The sequence below is a fragment of the Lepisma saccharinum genome, chromosome 9 (assembly GCF_977018435.1).
Source record: "Lepisma saccharinum chromosome 9, izLepSacc3.1, whole genome shotgun sequence".
Taxonomy (NCBI): domain Eukaryota; kingdom Metazoa; phylum Arthropoda; class Insecta; order Zygentoma; family Lepismatidae; genus Lepisma; species Lepisma saccharinum.
In genome coordinates this window covers 12,030,003-12,046,325 of record NC_139237.1, presented here as the reverse complement: position 1 = coordinate 12,046,325, position 16,323 = coordinate 12,030,003, and positions in this window count along the sequence as shown.

The window sequence follows — 16,323 nt, the reverse complement described above, 5'->3', positions numbered from 1 at the left end:
AAGAATTCACCAGCACGTTGGAAGAAATTAAATCCAAGTTGCAGAGTTTGGAAGATACAATGACGAACCTACCATCGTCGGACGAACTGCAGGTCATCGGTAAAAGCGTCGCGAACATAAAAATTCAATTGGAGGCGTATCGAGATTTCGAACACATTCAAACCACCATCGCTACGCTTCAGGCGTCCTTGGAATTGATCAACGAAGAAATTAAAAATATTCACGCCGAAGCGAGAGCGTTGACGAGCATTCAAGACACGTTAAGCACGGTTCAGCAGAAGATCGAATATTTAGAAAATTTGAACGTCGAAACGAATCTCGCTCATTTTCATCACGTACTGGACAACATACAGGGTGACTTGGAATCGTTACGGACGAGCGTGCCTTCGAGCGAAGATTTGGAAAAATTGAAAACGGCGGTGACGGCACTATCCGATTCGAGCGACATCAAAAGTTCATTGAGCGATCTCGAGAGTAAAGTGGCCAATCTCCCCACCTCCAAAGAATTGCACGCTTTGAAAAGAAACATATCTCGAATGCTGAAACGACTGGAAACGGAAACGGCGAACGTGGAACAGATTCGAGACGAAATTAGTTCGCTGGTGTCGACGCTGCCCACTTCGCAGAGCGTCGCCGATCTTCACACGCAGTTTACAGAGATGCGAAGCATCGTGAACGATCTTACCGAGAAGAGCTCGAAATTGAATCAAGTCGAGAACCTTCAGAACATCGTCGTCAACATCAGAGATCAAGTTGGAGTGCTGGAATCCACGCAGGAATCGACGCTGGCCTCTTTCGGTGCCAAGTTGCAAGAACTCAACGAAAACTACAAGCAGTTGAACGTGGAAGTGAAAATCAAACCGTCGTTTTCTACCGTAACGGATACCATAGTCGAGCATTTGCTCCCCATCGAAAATAAACTCGGACAAGTTCACAGCAACCTCGTTAGCGTCGATACTAAATTCGCTAAACTGCATTCTCTGCAAGCCATCGAAATCAACAGCGTTCCCAATCAACAGAGAATCTCTACCTTCGTCGAAGGTAACAAACTGTACATGCTGCATCCTTATCATCCGTACTACAAGTTTCTCCTCGATGGCACGATTCAGGTAAACGAATTTTCGTACTGGTCTCACGGCAGAAAAGCTAGCGTTCCCACCATGACCTTGATATCGAATCGTGGTGTTCAGAAAGCAGGAAACATTCCTCTGGCACGTTGGAACGAAACGCGCAACGTATATGAAATACACGAAGACGAAGATCTTACCGTTTTCGACGTGAGTGCCGGCGATAAGCTGATCATTCAAAACACGAGCGAAGTGCCACCCTCTTTGAATCCCATCACGCTTGTGCTTCTCTTGAAACGTAATCTCTAAGAAAAAATGTCTAGGCAAGCCATCGTCGAAGAATTGCATAAACCTGCACGCCGCAACTACGAACGTTTGGCTGTGGTAACCAAGGGCATCGACGACCTCTGGCAAAGTGACCTCGTGGAGATGAGTAGCGGTAATTTGAAAAACGTGCATAAATTGAACAAGGGCAACAAGTACCTTCTCACCGTCATAGACACGTTTTCGAAATTCGCATGGGCTCTACCTTTGAAAGCCAAAACGGGAACGTGCGTTATGGAAGCATTCAAATTAATTTTTCACGAAAGCGGCGGCAGACGACCACGGTTTCTGCAAACGGACAACGGTAAAGAATTTTACAACGCCGTATTCCAAAAGTTTATTCAAAAACATGGCATTCGACATTATTCGACCTTCAGTCACATCAAAGCCAGCATCGTGGAAAGATTCAATCGAACCTTGAAAACACACATGTGGAAACGATTCACGCTTCGGGGAAATTACAAATGGGTCGACATCCTGCCGGAACTCGTCGACACCTATAATGATACGGTACACAGAACAATAGGGATGAAGCCAGCCGACGTTACCAAGTCCGACGAGCAGCGTTTAATTTCTACCGTTTACTGTCCAAAGTACACACCCACGACAAAAAAAGCTAAATACAAAATTGGAGACCAGGTGAGGATCAGCAAATTCAAACGCACCTTCGAGAAGGGATTCACAAAAAATTGGAGCACGGAACTTTTTACGGTGGTTCGAGTTCTACCCGGAAACCGACACACGTATATAATAAAAGATAGTAGCGGCGAGATTTTGAAAGGAAGATTTTACGAAGAGGAACTCTCTAAAACAAAACACCCCGACACGTACCTCATCGAGAAAGTATTGCGTAGGAAAGGTGACAAACTGTTTGTCAAATGGCTGGGACTTCCAGAAAAGAGTTGGATCGACGCGAACGAAGTGATCTTGTGAGTACGTGGAACGTGGTGAAGCGTCTACCGGATCCAGAAAGTCAAACGAGAAAAAAAAAGAACGGCGAGTTGCTTCCCGACAGCATCCGCTGTCTGATCGTAGGTCCTTCGGGGTGTGGGAAAACAACACTGCTCGTGGACAATTTTCTCCTCGCACCGAATTGGTTAGATTGGAAGAACAGGCACCTGTACGTGTTCTCGAAAAGTTTGGAGCAATCCAAATACCAGCAACTGATGAAACTGTACGATGGCCTGGACATTGCAACGTTCGCCTCGGAAATAAAACCACTCGACGATTGTCGTGAAAATTCAGTCGTCGTGTTCGACGACGCCATCCTGGAAAATCAAAATGAAATTCGCAACTTTTTCACGCAAGGTCGTCACAAAGGAATGGATTGTTTTTACCTGGCTCAAACGTTTTCCAAAATTCCAAAACAGTTAGTGCGCGACAACGCTAATTTCATATGTTTGTTTCGTCAAGATCACACCAACCTCAAGCATGCGTACGATGACTACGTAGGCGGAGACATGAACTACAATCAATTTTCGGAAGGCTGCTCTACTTGCTGGAACGGTGACGATTTCGGATTTGCGACGATCGACATGACGAGAAAACCCAACGACGGAAAATACAGAAACAAAATCAACGACTTTCTAAACGTTGCAACGTTGTGAGAAACGACGTGTATAAATAACGTCATGACGAAACGAAAAATCGAAGACGAAAATCTCAAGCTTCGCGATTACCTCGCGAAACGCTTCAAAGGTTGGAAATCCGAGAATCGCGGATTCTACGAAGAGAAGAAACGTCAGGATCAACCTGTGATCGATGCCATCAGCAGTCTAGGTAAAGAAATTAAAAGTGTCACGGAACAAAATAAAAATTTGATTAATGAACTCGTACCGCTCGCAGCTAAAAGTTACGCCGTACCCACGCCCATTTCGAGCATTCCTTCGACGCCGTTCGAACTGAAGGATGCACCGGCACGACGTCGAGCCATAGGCAGCACGTCTTCGGATAAAATCGAGTTGGGACCTTTGGCACGAGACTACCTGAGCACGGGGAAATTCGACAAGGATGAAGTGTTCGGATTGTATCCCAGCATGGAAACCAGCGAAGGCGGCGGTGTGGTGTGGAAGATTGGGAAATCGAAGGTGACCTTCGAAGGCAACGACATTAAAGTCAATTTAGGCGACAAGGATAGTTGGAACAGGTATCCGGGTACGGTGGGACTGTGGGAACTCGTCGCCAAAAAGCAGCCGAAAGATTACACCGACGAAGATTACCAGAGTTACAAGGAAATTCTGATCATGACGGATGCCTTGTACCAAAACAACGACGCCTCGCAGAATAGGGTGAAATCGAGCAGCGGCGAGAAGTACAGGAATCTCATCAAACCGATTTGGAACCAGGTCAAAACAGGCAGCGGCGTCAAACGCTACAACACGCTACCCAAAGAATTCGTTTGGGTGGACGACGTTAGGAAACTCGTGGACCGATTGTTGGTGATAGCCGGCGAAGAGAATGCAGGCAACCGTAATTTCTACAACGAGAAGGTTGGCATCGTGGACATGATCAGCACGAAACTTTCCAACTTCATCGTGAACGACGACAAGGGCATAGGTTACCTGATCAAAATCATCAACACGCTGCCTCCGAAATTCTGGAACGTGGCCGAAGGAAAAGGACTCGTGAACGACATCATCAACAAGTTACCTTTCGAGATGCATCTACCTGGCTACCAGTACTGCGGACCGGGTACCAAACTCGAGAAAAGATTGGAGAGAGGAGACAAGGGTGTGAATCCGTTGGACGCCGCATGCAAAGATCACGACATCGCCTACAACACCACGCAGACGGATCTGAATGCACGTCACGAAGCAGACAGAAAGTTAGAGCACGCAGCTTTCGAAAGGTTCGTGAGCAGAGACGCATCGCTGGGTGAACGGGTCGCCGCACTAGGCACCACCATCGCCATGAACACGAAACAAAAATTGGGGTGGGGTATATAAATAACATACAGTAAAAAAACAACATGGCTTGCATAACTGATTTGCCGCACGAACTACTATCTAAAATATTCAAGAAAGTAGTAAACGGAGATGTTAATAAACTTGTAATCATAGCAAGAACGACGCCGGAATTTCGCATCCCTTGTGAAATAGTTCTCAAGGACCTTCTTCGGGAGATCAGCGGCCTGAGGTGCGGTGATCTCAACATTCTGCTTTCGGCTGCAGGGGAGAAATTGAACGATAGGTCGGACGAACTGTACGAGGCAAGGCAGGGAAGAAGACGGTATACTGATGATTGGTACAAGTCTATGCAGGAGACGGAAGATATCACTACGCACATCCTCGCGTTTTCCGAAGCACGAACTTTCTTCCTCCGTTAAAAAAATAATAATATATATACGTGTCAAAAAAACTTGATATATAAATAACACACATCGTGAAAAAAATAATCTTCGGTATATATAAATAACACACATCGTGAAAAACAATTAAATTTCTCTCTAACACTCTGAAATTTTTTTTGATATGACGACCGAAAAAATGAGTGATCTCCAAGCATTAAAACAAATGCTAAATTTGTCAGTCGAGTATGTAAAAATTCAGGAATTGGAAGTCGACAAACCTTACACGATAACTTCCGGTTCAATCGTTTCTACCCAGTATGGTCCCAAGGTACGCCTGTTGCTCAACGCACAATACAGTCTATTTTTACCAGATCGATACGCTAACATGTTATCCGACGAGAAGCTATCTATTTTAATCGAGAACAAAACTCGAATCGTGTACAAGGGGACAAAGGAACTTCTTGGCAAGAAAACAAAGCACGTAATAGAATTTGTGTAACAACTGCGAGGCCTTGAAAATATATAAATAACATACCGTAAAAAAAACTACACAAGAAAAAATCTCAGAATATATATATAAATAACATACCGTGAAAATAACACATAGAGCATCAACATGAAGCCCAAGGGTGTCGTGTACCAGATACCATACTCCAATCTAAAAAATCTAGGTGCCCTCGATGGGTTACTCATCAAAAAACAACGCGAGAAGAAACGTTCTTGCTTGTCGAAAGGACACGGAATGAAATTACTTCTCAGCACACCTCAATTGAAAAGATTGCAGCGTTCGCGGAAACAGCAAAAGATCGGACGTTTCATATTCAGCATCCCGGCCATCCTGGCAGCATTGGGGGCCGTTGGAAGTTTGGCCGGCGGAAGTGCCGCCATCGCGAAAACCGTCATCGACTCAAAGAAGAACAAGGCGGAATTGGAAGAACAGAAACGTCACAACCTGGCCATGGAGAAGAAAAAGGGGAAGGGCGTGATGAAAAAGTTTAAAAAAAAGAAACAGAAGCACTCACCAACCGAGACATTGAATCTCTGATCGAACCGTTACAAATCAAACACTTCAGAGGAGTTTTCATGTCCGACTCGTTACCTTCAACCGTCAAAAGAAGAGAATGCGGAGTAGTCAACTTGGACGGTCAAGAAAATCCAGGCACGCATTGGATATGTTACCACAAAAACGACAATGATAAAGCATTCGTTTTCGATTCTTTCGGAGGTGTTCCACCTGCAAATTTAATTCATTATCTGAAAACGAACAAAACCTCTATATACTACAACGACGAACGCATTCAAAATTTCGGAGACGTGAACTGCGGTCATCTCTGCCTCTCCGTGCTCGCGTTTCTCTCTAAAATAAATAACCCTACGATCGAGGATTTCCAGAAAGCATTGTGGAACCTCAAACAGCATCACTAGGATGGGCGTGTTCCATCTTACGAGCGAATCTTCGATCTTGAAACTCACGCTGCACGACGACATCGTCTATCCTAAATCCGTGGCTCTGCGTGCATTCTACAGCATGTACCTCATACCCAATGTTACGCAGCACAACAACAAAATTAGCGTCGGAAGCGAACACATCGTCGTCACGCCAGGACAATACAATCTTTCCACTTTGCAAGCTCAATTACCCAAAGGCACATACCTTTCTCAAAATTCGGTCACGCACAGAGTGGAAATCCTATCCGCGACGGAGACCGTGGACCTGGGCACCATGGGAGAACTTTTAGGTTTCGAGAACGACACAAAACTCGAAGCTGGTATCAAGCACGTGGCAACCAACATTCCTAAATTCTTGGCCATAGAGACTTTGAACGTACACTGTAACGTGGCCGAAGGTATGATCACGAAATCCTCGGACGGATTGTTAGGAAGTCACAAGCAGACGGGAATCATAGCCACTTTCAAACCAAGTTCCGAGTTCATGGAACCGATCATCTACACGCCCTCTTCACCGATCTATTTTCCAGTATGTCGCAACCGCATAGACGACATAGAGTTGGTGGTGACGAACGAGAAAGGAGACGTGGTGGATTTCGCAGGTGCCACTACGACGGCCATCGTGGAGATCAACGTATAATAAATAACCATACATGTAAAATGGAGCAAATCGAAAGTTACGAATTGCAATCTTTCCCTCCCAACCGTCGCACGTTCGCCAATCTCAACGAGTCGAACAGGGAGATCGAATACGATGTGGACGTAGGCGATGGGTTCGTTCATCCTCAGAGAGCGGACCTCTACCTTCAATTCGACGTGGTAAAGAAGGAAAGCGGAGACGCGTTTCCTGCAGCAGCAAACTTGATACTCGTAGACAACTTCGTGCCTCACCTGTTCTCGCAGGTGGAGGTGAGGAAACACAACACCGTCATCGACAGAATAGACTATCCAGGCATCACGTCGACGGCAGTAGGAACGTTGAAATTATCCAAAACGAACGCAGCATACTACCAGGCCGGAGGATTCGAAGCCGGGACCAAAATATCGACGAAAAGTCACACGGTGCTCTTTCCCATGCGTCTGCTGCCGGGTTTCTTCTCGGACTACAAGGAGATCATGTGGAAGGGAGGACTGCGCGTTACGTTTCGAAGAGCGGCCAACGACAACGACGCACTGATGCGATACGCTACTTTGGGTCCGGACGGCACCACGCCGATAGCCAACACTTTACCCGAAGCAGCCAAGTGCGTCATCCAAAGCATGGAATTGAGAATGCCGGTGGTGGAATACGAAACGAACTACGCCCTCAAGTACAAAGCGGAGATCTTGAAAAGTCCGCAGGTGCCGATTCACTTTCACGGTTACCAGTGCGTGCAGAAGATGGCGTCGGGAAGTCACATGGAATTCGACGTGACGACGCAGTTCAACAACATACAGTTCGACATGCCAGATTTCGTCGTAGTGCTCTTTCAGACCGGGAGGGACAAGAATCAGGAAAAAGATTCCAGCAAGTTCGACGACTGCAAGATCAAGAACGTTTATCTGAAGAACGGTCGCAACGAAGTGTTCCCGCGCGAGAATTACAACCTGGACGTGACCAAAAACGATTACCTCAAACTTTACGAAGCGTTCTCGGCTTACAAACGAGTGACCGAGGGAAGCGTGGACATGTACTACACGCCCAGCGAGTTCAAAGCACGGAGACCCATGACCGTCATCAACACATCTAAGAGGAAGAAGGTTGTGGTCAACGATCGAACCAACATCAAGGTCGTCTGCGAGTTCCACGATGCCTTGCCCGAGGATACCCTATGCAGTGTCATCCTGATTGCAGAGAAGTCCTTCGCCTACGACGTGAAGAACGAGAGGGTCACAGAGCAGTTTTAACAAGTTTTTTAACATCTTTTCTTGCACAATAAGAAATTTTCTGCACTAGCACAATCAGTTACAATAGCACAATACGAATTTCACTAGTTCAGATCAGTTACAAATGTCAATTTCATTAGCTATCAGCTACAATATCTTTTTTGCACTATAGCACGAGACAATCAGAAAATTTGCACAAAAAAAAAATTGTTGTTGTTTTTACACGTGAAAATTAACAATAAATTTTTTTTTTATCGTTTCAGATGCTGTCGAAACATCAAAAACATATACACACACACTAGAAAAAAAAGCATGCAACTTTATTTGTAACACACACATATTCTCCATCTTCATCAAGAAAATATTATAATAAACATAATTATTTTTACCTATATCTCACAATAAAACTCTATATCCAAAAATATCACAACATCAAATAACACTAGAGTCGTTAGTACACGTTGCATGCATTACGGAGGTCCTCTGTAGGGTTTCATGGAAGTTTGGGGGAAAAAAAAAACACGTGAAACTCTACAGAGGTGCGGTAATCTATAACCGCAGCCATTAGAAAACTTTTACATTTTTGGTTGGGCACCACGCACCCTGGCGAGGTTATAGGGGCCAGGCATCCTAAAAACAACAATTATTATTTTGTTTGTTTGTTTGTGTTACAATACATATGCGCGCGCGCGTGCGTGCGTGCGTGCGTGCGTGTGTGTGTGTGTGTGTGTGTGGCACGTCGTTCCCCCGAGAGAGAGAGGTTTACAAAGGTTACGATATACAAACATTGGCCCCCGGGGAGTTGGAAAATTACGATATGGCGCATTCGCTCATTACCGTTCCCAGCTATAAGTTTTTCTCTCTCTCTAGCTCTTGCCAACTAAAAAAAAATATAGGTAGGAGTTGGCAGCACTGCGAGAAAATAGAAATCATGCCTTACAAGAAAAAACCATTAAGGTAATTTTTATTTGATGACGTTGAACCCGTGCAGTGTTCCCATCCATCCATCTCTCTCTTTTACGGCAGTGCCGGCTCTCCTTGCCCTGTATATGTAGGTTGGCAACATTGCTTTATGCACTGTAAAACAAACCTCAAGCAAAATTGCCAGCCCCTTGTTTGAGGTTAGGTTAGACAAAAAAAGCTGTAGGTAGGCTGTCGGCCGTTTAACTCTTCCCTCCCTCTCTTCTCTCTCTTTTTTGTCAAAAGGCTATGGCAAAAGTACCAGTAGGTTGGCAACCTTGCTTTAGGTTACGTTAGACCAAAAACCTTGGTGATTTTTTTCGAGTAAGATGTTGGTAATACTGTGTCCAAAAATAGGGGGGGGTTATGCCTTACAAGAGCAAACCATTAAAGCAAGCCCCACCGAGCTTTACTTTCGGGTGTAGTGTTGCCAACACTGCGAGAAAAAAATTGCCTGCTCCTTGCTTTAGGTTAGGCTACCCCAAAAACCTTGGTGATTTTTTTGAGTGAGAAGCTGGTAACATTGCGAGAAAAAGGTTGCCAGCTCCTTGTTTTAGGTTAGGTTACCCCAAAAACCTTGGTGATTTTTTCAAGTAAGAAGCTAGCAACACTGCGCCATCAAATAGAGCTCATGCCTTACGAGAAAAATCCATTAAGGCAAGCTCACCACTTCAGCTCACCACAAGAGGGCGTTGAATTCTCTAAACTGCACTACTTATCTTTTATTATATACGTGTGTCGGTTTCCGGGTAGAACTCGAACCACCGTAAAAAGTTCCGTGCTCCAATTTTTTGTGAATCCCTTCTCGAAGGTGCGTTTGAATTTGCTGATCCTCACCTGGTCTCCAATTTTGTATTTAGCTTTTTTTGTCGTGGGAGTGTACTTTGGACAGTAAACTGTAGAAATTAAACGCTGCTCGTCAGATTTCGTAACGTCAGCTGGCTTCATGCCTATCGTTCTGTGTACCGTATCATTATAGGTGTCGACGAGTTCCGGCAGGATGTCGACCCATTTGTAATTTCCCCGAAGCGTGAATCGTTTCCACATGTGTGTTTTCAAGGTTCGATTAAATCTTTCCACGATGCTGGCTTTGATGTGACTGAAGGTTGAATAATGTTGAATCTCGTGTTTTTGAATAAACTTTTGGAATACGGCGTTGTAAAATTCTTTACCGTTGTCCGTTTGCAGAAACCGTGGTCGTCTGCCGCCGCTTTCGCGAAAAATTGTCTTGAATGCTTCCGTGACGCACGTTCCCGTTTTCGCCTTCAAAGGTAGAGCCCATGCGAATTTCGAAAACGTGTCTATGACGGTGAGAAGGTACTTGTTGCCCTTGTTCAATTTATGCACGTTTTTCAAATTGCCGCTACTCATCTCCACGAGGTCACTTTGCCAGAGGTCGTCGATGCCCTTGGTTACCACAGCCAAACGTTCGTAGTTACGGCGTGCAGGTTTATGCAATTCTTCGACGATGGCTTGCCTAGACATTTTTTTAGAGATTACGTTTCAAGAGAAGCACAAGCGTGATGGGATTCAAAGAGGGTGGCACTTCGCTCGTGTTTTGAATGATCTACTTATCGCCGGCATTCACGTCGAAAACGGTGAGATCTTCGTCTTCGTGTATTTCATATATGTTGCGCGTTTCGTTCCAACGTGCCAGAGGAATGTTTCCTGCTTTCTGGACACCACGATTCGATATCAAAGTCATGGTGGGAACGCTAGCTTTTCTACCGTGAGACCAGTACGAAAATTCGTTTATCTGAATCGTGCCATCGAGGAGAAACTTGTAGTACGGATGATAAGGATGTAACATGTACAGTTTGTTACCTTCGACGAACGTGGAGATTCTCTGTTGATTGGGTACGCTGTTGATTTCGATGGCTTGCAGAGAATGCAGTTTAGCGAATTTAGTGTCGACGCCGAGCAGATTACTGTGAACGTGTCCGAGTTTATTTTCGATGGGCAGCAAATGCTCGACTATGGTATCCGTTACGGCAGACAACGACGGTTTGATTTTCACTTCCACGTTCAACTGCTTGTAGTTTTCGTTGAGTTCTTGCAACTTGGCACCGAAAGAAGCCAGCGTCGATTCCTGCGTGGACTCCAGCACTCCGACTTGATCTCTGATGTTGACGACAATGTTCTGAAGGTTCTCGACTTGATTCAATTTCGAGCTCTTCTCGGTAAGATCGTTCACGATCCTTCGCATCTCTGTAAACTGCGTGTGAAGGTCGGCGACGCTCTGCGAAGTGGGCAGCGTCGACACCAGCGAACTAATTTCGTCTCGAATCTCTTCCACGTTCGCCGTTTCCGTTTTCAGTCGTTTCAACATACGTGATATGTTTCTTTTCAAAGCGTGCAATTCTTTGGAGGTGGGGAGATTGGTCACCCTACTCTCGAGATCGCTCAATGAGCTTTTGATGTCGCTCGATTCGGATAGTGCCGTCACCGCCGTTTTCAATTTTTCCAAATCTTCGCTCGAAGGCACGCTCGTCCGTAACGATTCCAAGTCACCCTGTATGTTGTCCAGTACGTGATGAAAATGAGCAAGATTGGATTCGACGTTCAAATTTTCTAAATATTCGATCTTCTGCTGAACCGTGCTTAACGTGTCTTGAATGCTCGTCAACGCTCTCGCTTCAGCGTGAATATTTTTAATTTCTTCGTTGATCAATTCCAAGGACGCCTGAAGCGTAGCGATGGTGGTTTGAATGTGTTCGAAATCTTGATAGGCCTCCAATTGAATTTTTATGTTCGCGACGCTTTTACCGATGACCTGCAGTTCGTCCGACGATGGTAGGTTCGTCATGGTATCTTCCAAAGTCTGTAACTTGGATTTAATTTCTTCCAACGTGCGGGTGAATTCTTCTTGTAATTTGGAAACGACGACGTGCAAGCGTTCTACATCAATATCGTTCACCACAGTTTGAAGTTCAGAGAAATTCTTTTCGATTGCGGAAGTTCGTTCTTCGATTTCGAGTTTCAATTTTTCCAAATCTTCATTTTTCGATTGAAATTGCTGTAATTTGGCCAAATCATTTTGAAGCGAATCCACGCTCAACTGTATATTTTGAACGCTGTCGTAAGAAGGTACGTCGACATAATTTTTTATGAGCGTCTTCAGTTCGGAATCGATTTTCAGAATGGGGTCGAGACATTGCGTTTGGAGCGTAGCGATTTCCGACTCTAAACTTTTGTTTAAGGTTTCCTGCAAAGCGATCAAATCGGTCCTCAACTTCTTAACTCGAATGTCCAACATGAGAATCTCTTCTGCGTGGTCTACACGCTTGGTGTTGCCGAAAATGTCGTTAGGCATTTTTGGTTAACGGTTATTTATAATAGGATAGACGATTCGTAATTCTACGAAGAGAGGAATAAGTTTGTCGTAATCTCCGAGGAGTTCCATGTAAAAATAATCTCCTGCAGACACATCGTACGTAATGTTAGAAAGCATCTTGTCGTGCTTGATTCGAAAAATGTTCTTGCCGGTAGAAATTTTGATTTCGCCTGCGTTTTCCGGATTCACGGTGATTTGAAGTTTCCCGTCGATCGGAATTTCGTAGAAATGTAAATTGTTATTAAAAACATAAAACATCTTGCCCACATCGTCATTCAGTTTCGTCCAAATGCTGTTAGGTGAATGATCAACAGACCGTTGAGTTTAGGTAACACGGAAGGTAAGACTTCATGATCTGGTATGGTTTCCATAATGATCTGTTTTTTGAAACCGAACAAATTCATAGGCATGCTGGTTATTTAAGAATACGGTCATAGTTTTTTTTTGTAATGACAGTCAAAGTGTTTTTTTTTGTTTTGTTTTGTTTTTATGAATCTTCTGTTGAAGATGGACATATGTTGCAGGTTTTGCTTTCTGCTAAGCGATAGTGCCCCCACGGCAATGTGTGAATACCACACTCGAGGACGCACCTCTTATCGTCATCGGGGTCCAGCGCAATTTTTCTAACTTTGTTTGTGGTCAACACATGGTCGACGCTCTGGATGCGCTGTTCTTCTCTTAGAACCGACGACCTGGTCTTGAGGCAATCGACGAAGTCCTCGAATGTGAGATGCTCCCGAACCACCTGTCTGCCGACACCCTTGGCCTTCTTGGTAACGCTGCCCTCGGCTTTGATGGCATAGGCCTTGGCGCGAAGACCTGCAAACTCGAGAATTACATCACCGTCCTTCTCGTCTTTGAGTTTGCCAGGCATCTTTTTGTTGCGGGCCAGGATACCGTACTTGTTTTGCTGGGCATAGCCCGAGGTGTCGAAAAGGTTAACCAAAGATGGAACTGTGGCTATATCCCCGTACGCGTCGTCCGTGCGAACGTGGTACACCAAGCTGTCCGTGTCCGTGTAGAGTAGGCTAATATTGTTGTTATAGTGCTGGCGTAGTTTCCCATAATATATTTGAAACATGTGCAGCTTGCTCAGGTCTAATACTGAGGCGCCAACATAAATTGGCTTGTTGAGCTTCACCTCGCACTTCCTCATATGCACCAGAGCAAGCTGTTCGTTATAAATGGTCCTCGATTTGAATAACGGGTTTGCTACGAGCCTGCGACATTGTGCTTTGTTTGATATTAGCCTCACATCTACACGATTCCGCACATTCTCCATGGTTTTCCCGAACACCGCATTGTTCATAAGCTTGAAGAAATCCTTATCAAGCTCGGACGTGGCTGCGGTGCGGTGTTTCGTGTTGACTTCAATATATGGACGCAACCACGGAGAATGCTCGAACTTGAGGATGCGGTGAACTGCGTGGACCGCGACCCCTCGCTGCATCAACCACCGGAGATTCTGGTAGTGTAGGACGTAATTCTTCTTGGGCTCGAAATCCATGACGAGCTTCTTCTGGTTGGAATCGGGTGGACACTTGAACTCGGGTGGAGGGGGAAGATCGCTGAACAAATCCTGCAGCTTCTCGGAGAATTGCAGATCAACCTCGGCGAAGAACCCATGTTCTGAATCGTCGAAGTTTTCGATGTCGAAGTTGGAGGGGTCAGCCCACTCGAAGTCTCTAAAGGGGAGTGGCTGCATCATGGAGTGTCCGTAGAGGTTATTGACGTCCGTGTACATGATGTAGCTGGACGGTTGTGAGGGGTCGTAGCCGGTGGCCATGTGGTGATTGTTGGCGCGCGAGTGTCGCTGCGACACCTGGACTATTCCACCCCGCACGGCATGTTCCACAAACAGCACCATGTCCACGTCCGAAAGAAGCTCCAGCTCGATCTTCGTCACCAGAAACATGGCTGACCACGCCAGTCCGGGGAGACTATAGAAGTAGACAGGGTCCAGCTGGTAGATCTTCATTGCGGTCGCACGGAACGTCTGGAACACGTCGGCGAGGAGCGTCACATCAAGTCTGAGGTAGGCGTCGTGGTAGTCCCCGAGAGTTCGACAGCCCAGCTCGCGCCACATGGACTGGGCGTGGTGATATTCCTCGTCGGTGATGTTCGAGCCTCGCAGCTTGCTATAGAAGTTTGCTCGAGGAGGTAGCGACGTCTCTGTGAACTTGGAAGGGTCTGTGATGTATTCGTAGGGATAGACCCCCTTACGCTTGAAGAGGCTGGCGTCCAAGTTCGGAAAGTTTCCGGAGGTGATGAGCATTTGCTCGTCGCTAAGCTTCCCTGCGAGAGCATCGAGGCTGGCCGGGAGGAACCTCAGGGAGTCGAGGAAGCGAAGCTCGACGGTAGAGTGTGATCCTGAGATTCGCACCCACTTGCTCAAGCTAATGTAACGCTCCTCGTTCTGCGCCAGGACGTTGATTCGCATGTCGTCGTACCCAAAGTGAGGCACCAGATGGTGGAAGTCGTATCCCGAGCCATTATGAAAAAACACAGGGATGAAGCGCGGGTCCCGGGCCATGAGGTTGCATCCGTTGCACCATGGACCAACATACCTATCGTTAAAGTGATCATGGTGTTGGACTTTACGGTTGTTGGTGGTGTACTCCTTGACGCAGACAGGGCAAGCGATAGCCTCGTCGTGTCTACGTTGATCGTCGGGGGACAGTGGGAGCATAGACTTGGGGGCCAACAGTATCTTCCCTATCTCGTTGGCCTCGACAACCATCCTCTCGAGGAAGTGTTTGGCTGCGTCGGGGCCACGGTACACGGAGGGCTCGGGGGCGATGTGCTGGTCACGTCGCACCACAACGTATGCGAAACTGGATGCCTCGTGGAGTTGGTAAGGGGTGGTGGAGGAAACTTCGGGATCGGGATCGCAAGTGGACAGGGGTTTGAGGAAGGCCTCGAAATCTGCGATGATGATAGCGGGATGCTCCACCATAGCACCGTGCATGTGGAAACGCTCCACGGTGCCAGGTTTGGGCAAGACTGCCACACCCGGCTCGTTGTTACTACAGTAGAACTTGTGGCGAGCGAGCTTCTCGGCAGCGATGTTGGGGCCTCTGATGCGCTGATAATCCTGCTGTTCTCGATTATCAAAAGTTGACAAGCACCTTCGACAAACTTCTATGCTACCATGATGCTTGCTTTTTTGGCTCGACACCAACCGGGAGAGGGAACGGATAAGGGTGTAGTGGTGATGGGTCTCGTCCTTGATGAGCAGAAGGTGAATTTCCTGCGCACCATCGTCCTCTACGTCGCTCACCTGGATGGGGTACACCATATTTTTGTCAGTGAGACCGTAAACGTTGATAGCCAACCGCGCACGAGCCTCGAACTTTCGAATGTCCGGGACCTCTACGGGATAGTCGATCCCAACCATCGCAACTTTTAGCTCTGCCTCGTAGGGTAGGTAGTGGTTAACTCGGCGTGGTTGGTTTTTCCAGTGGACAGGGTGCAACGCTGCGAGCACCGACCAGAGAAAGCACTTGGCGTCACTGTTCTGAATGTTCAGGACGGCCTTCTTTGCCACAATGGTAGGTGGTAAGGGGACGTAGCTGGAGGCGGAGAGAGGCACGAACTTACAAAGTTTGACGCACAGTTCGTGGGGTTCACCGCACAGCGAACCCCCCGACCCCTTAGCTTGATGTTCCTCTTGTTTGGTCACCAGCTCCTCTGCAAACTGGTTGTAGATGACCTCGAGGTTGTCGACATCCGCCAGATGCAGCGTCTTCGCCTTGGTGTTGTGGCAGAAGCTGTAAATTTCATCAGACGGCTTCTTGTACTGGCAACGTAGCGATGCGTAGAATTTGGTGGAGTGCGTTGCAAGCGCATCGCCGAGGATGGAAATGATTTTGGCTTGCACGTTCTCCAAAAAACTACGCACGTCGCATGAGCCCTCCGAAGTGAGGACAAAGTCCTCTAACAACCGCTCGAAAGCAGTCTGGTTCGCTTTCACCACAGGCTTGACACGTTTGGCGGATGGTGCATTGATGGAGGCTGCTTCTGCCTTCCTCTTG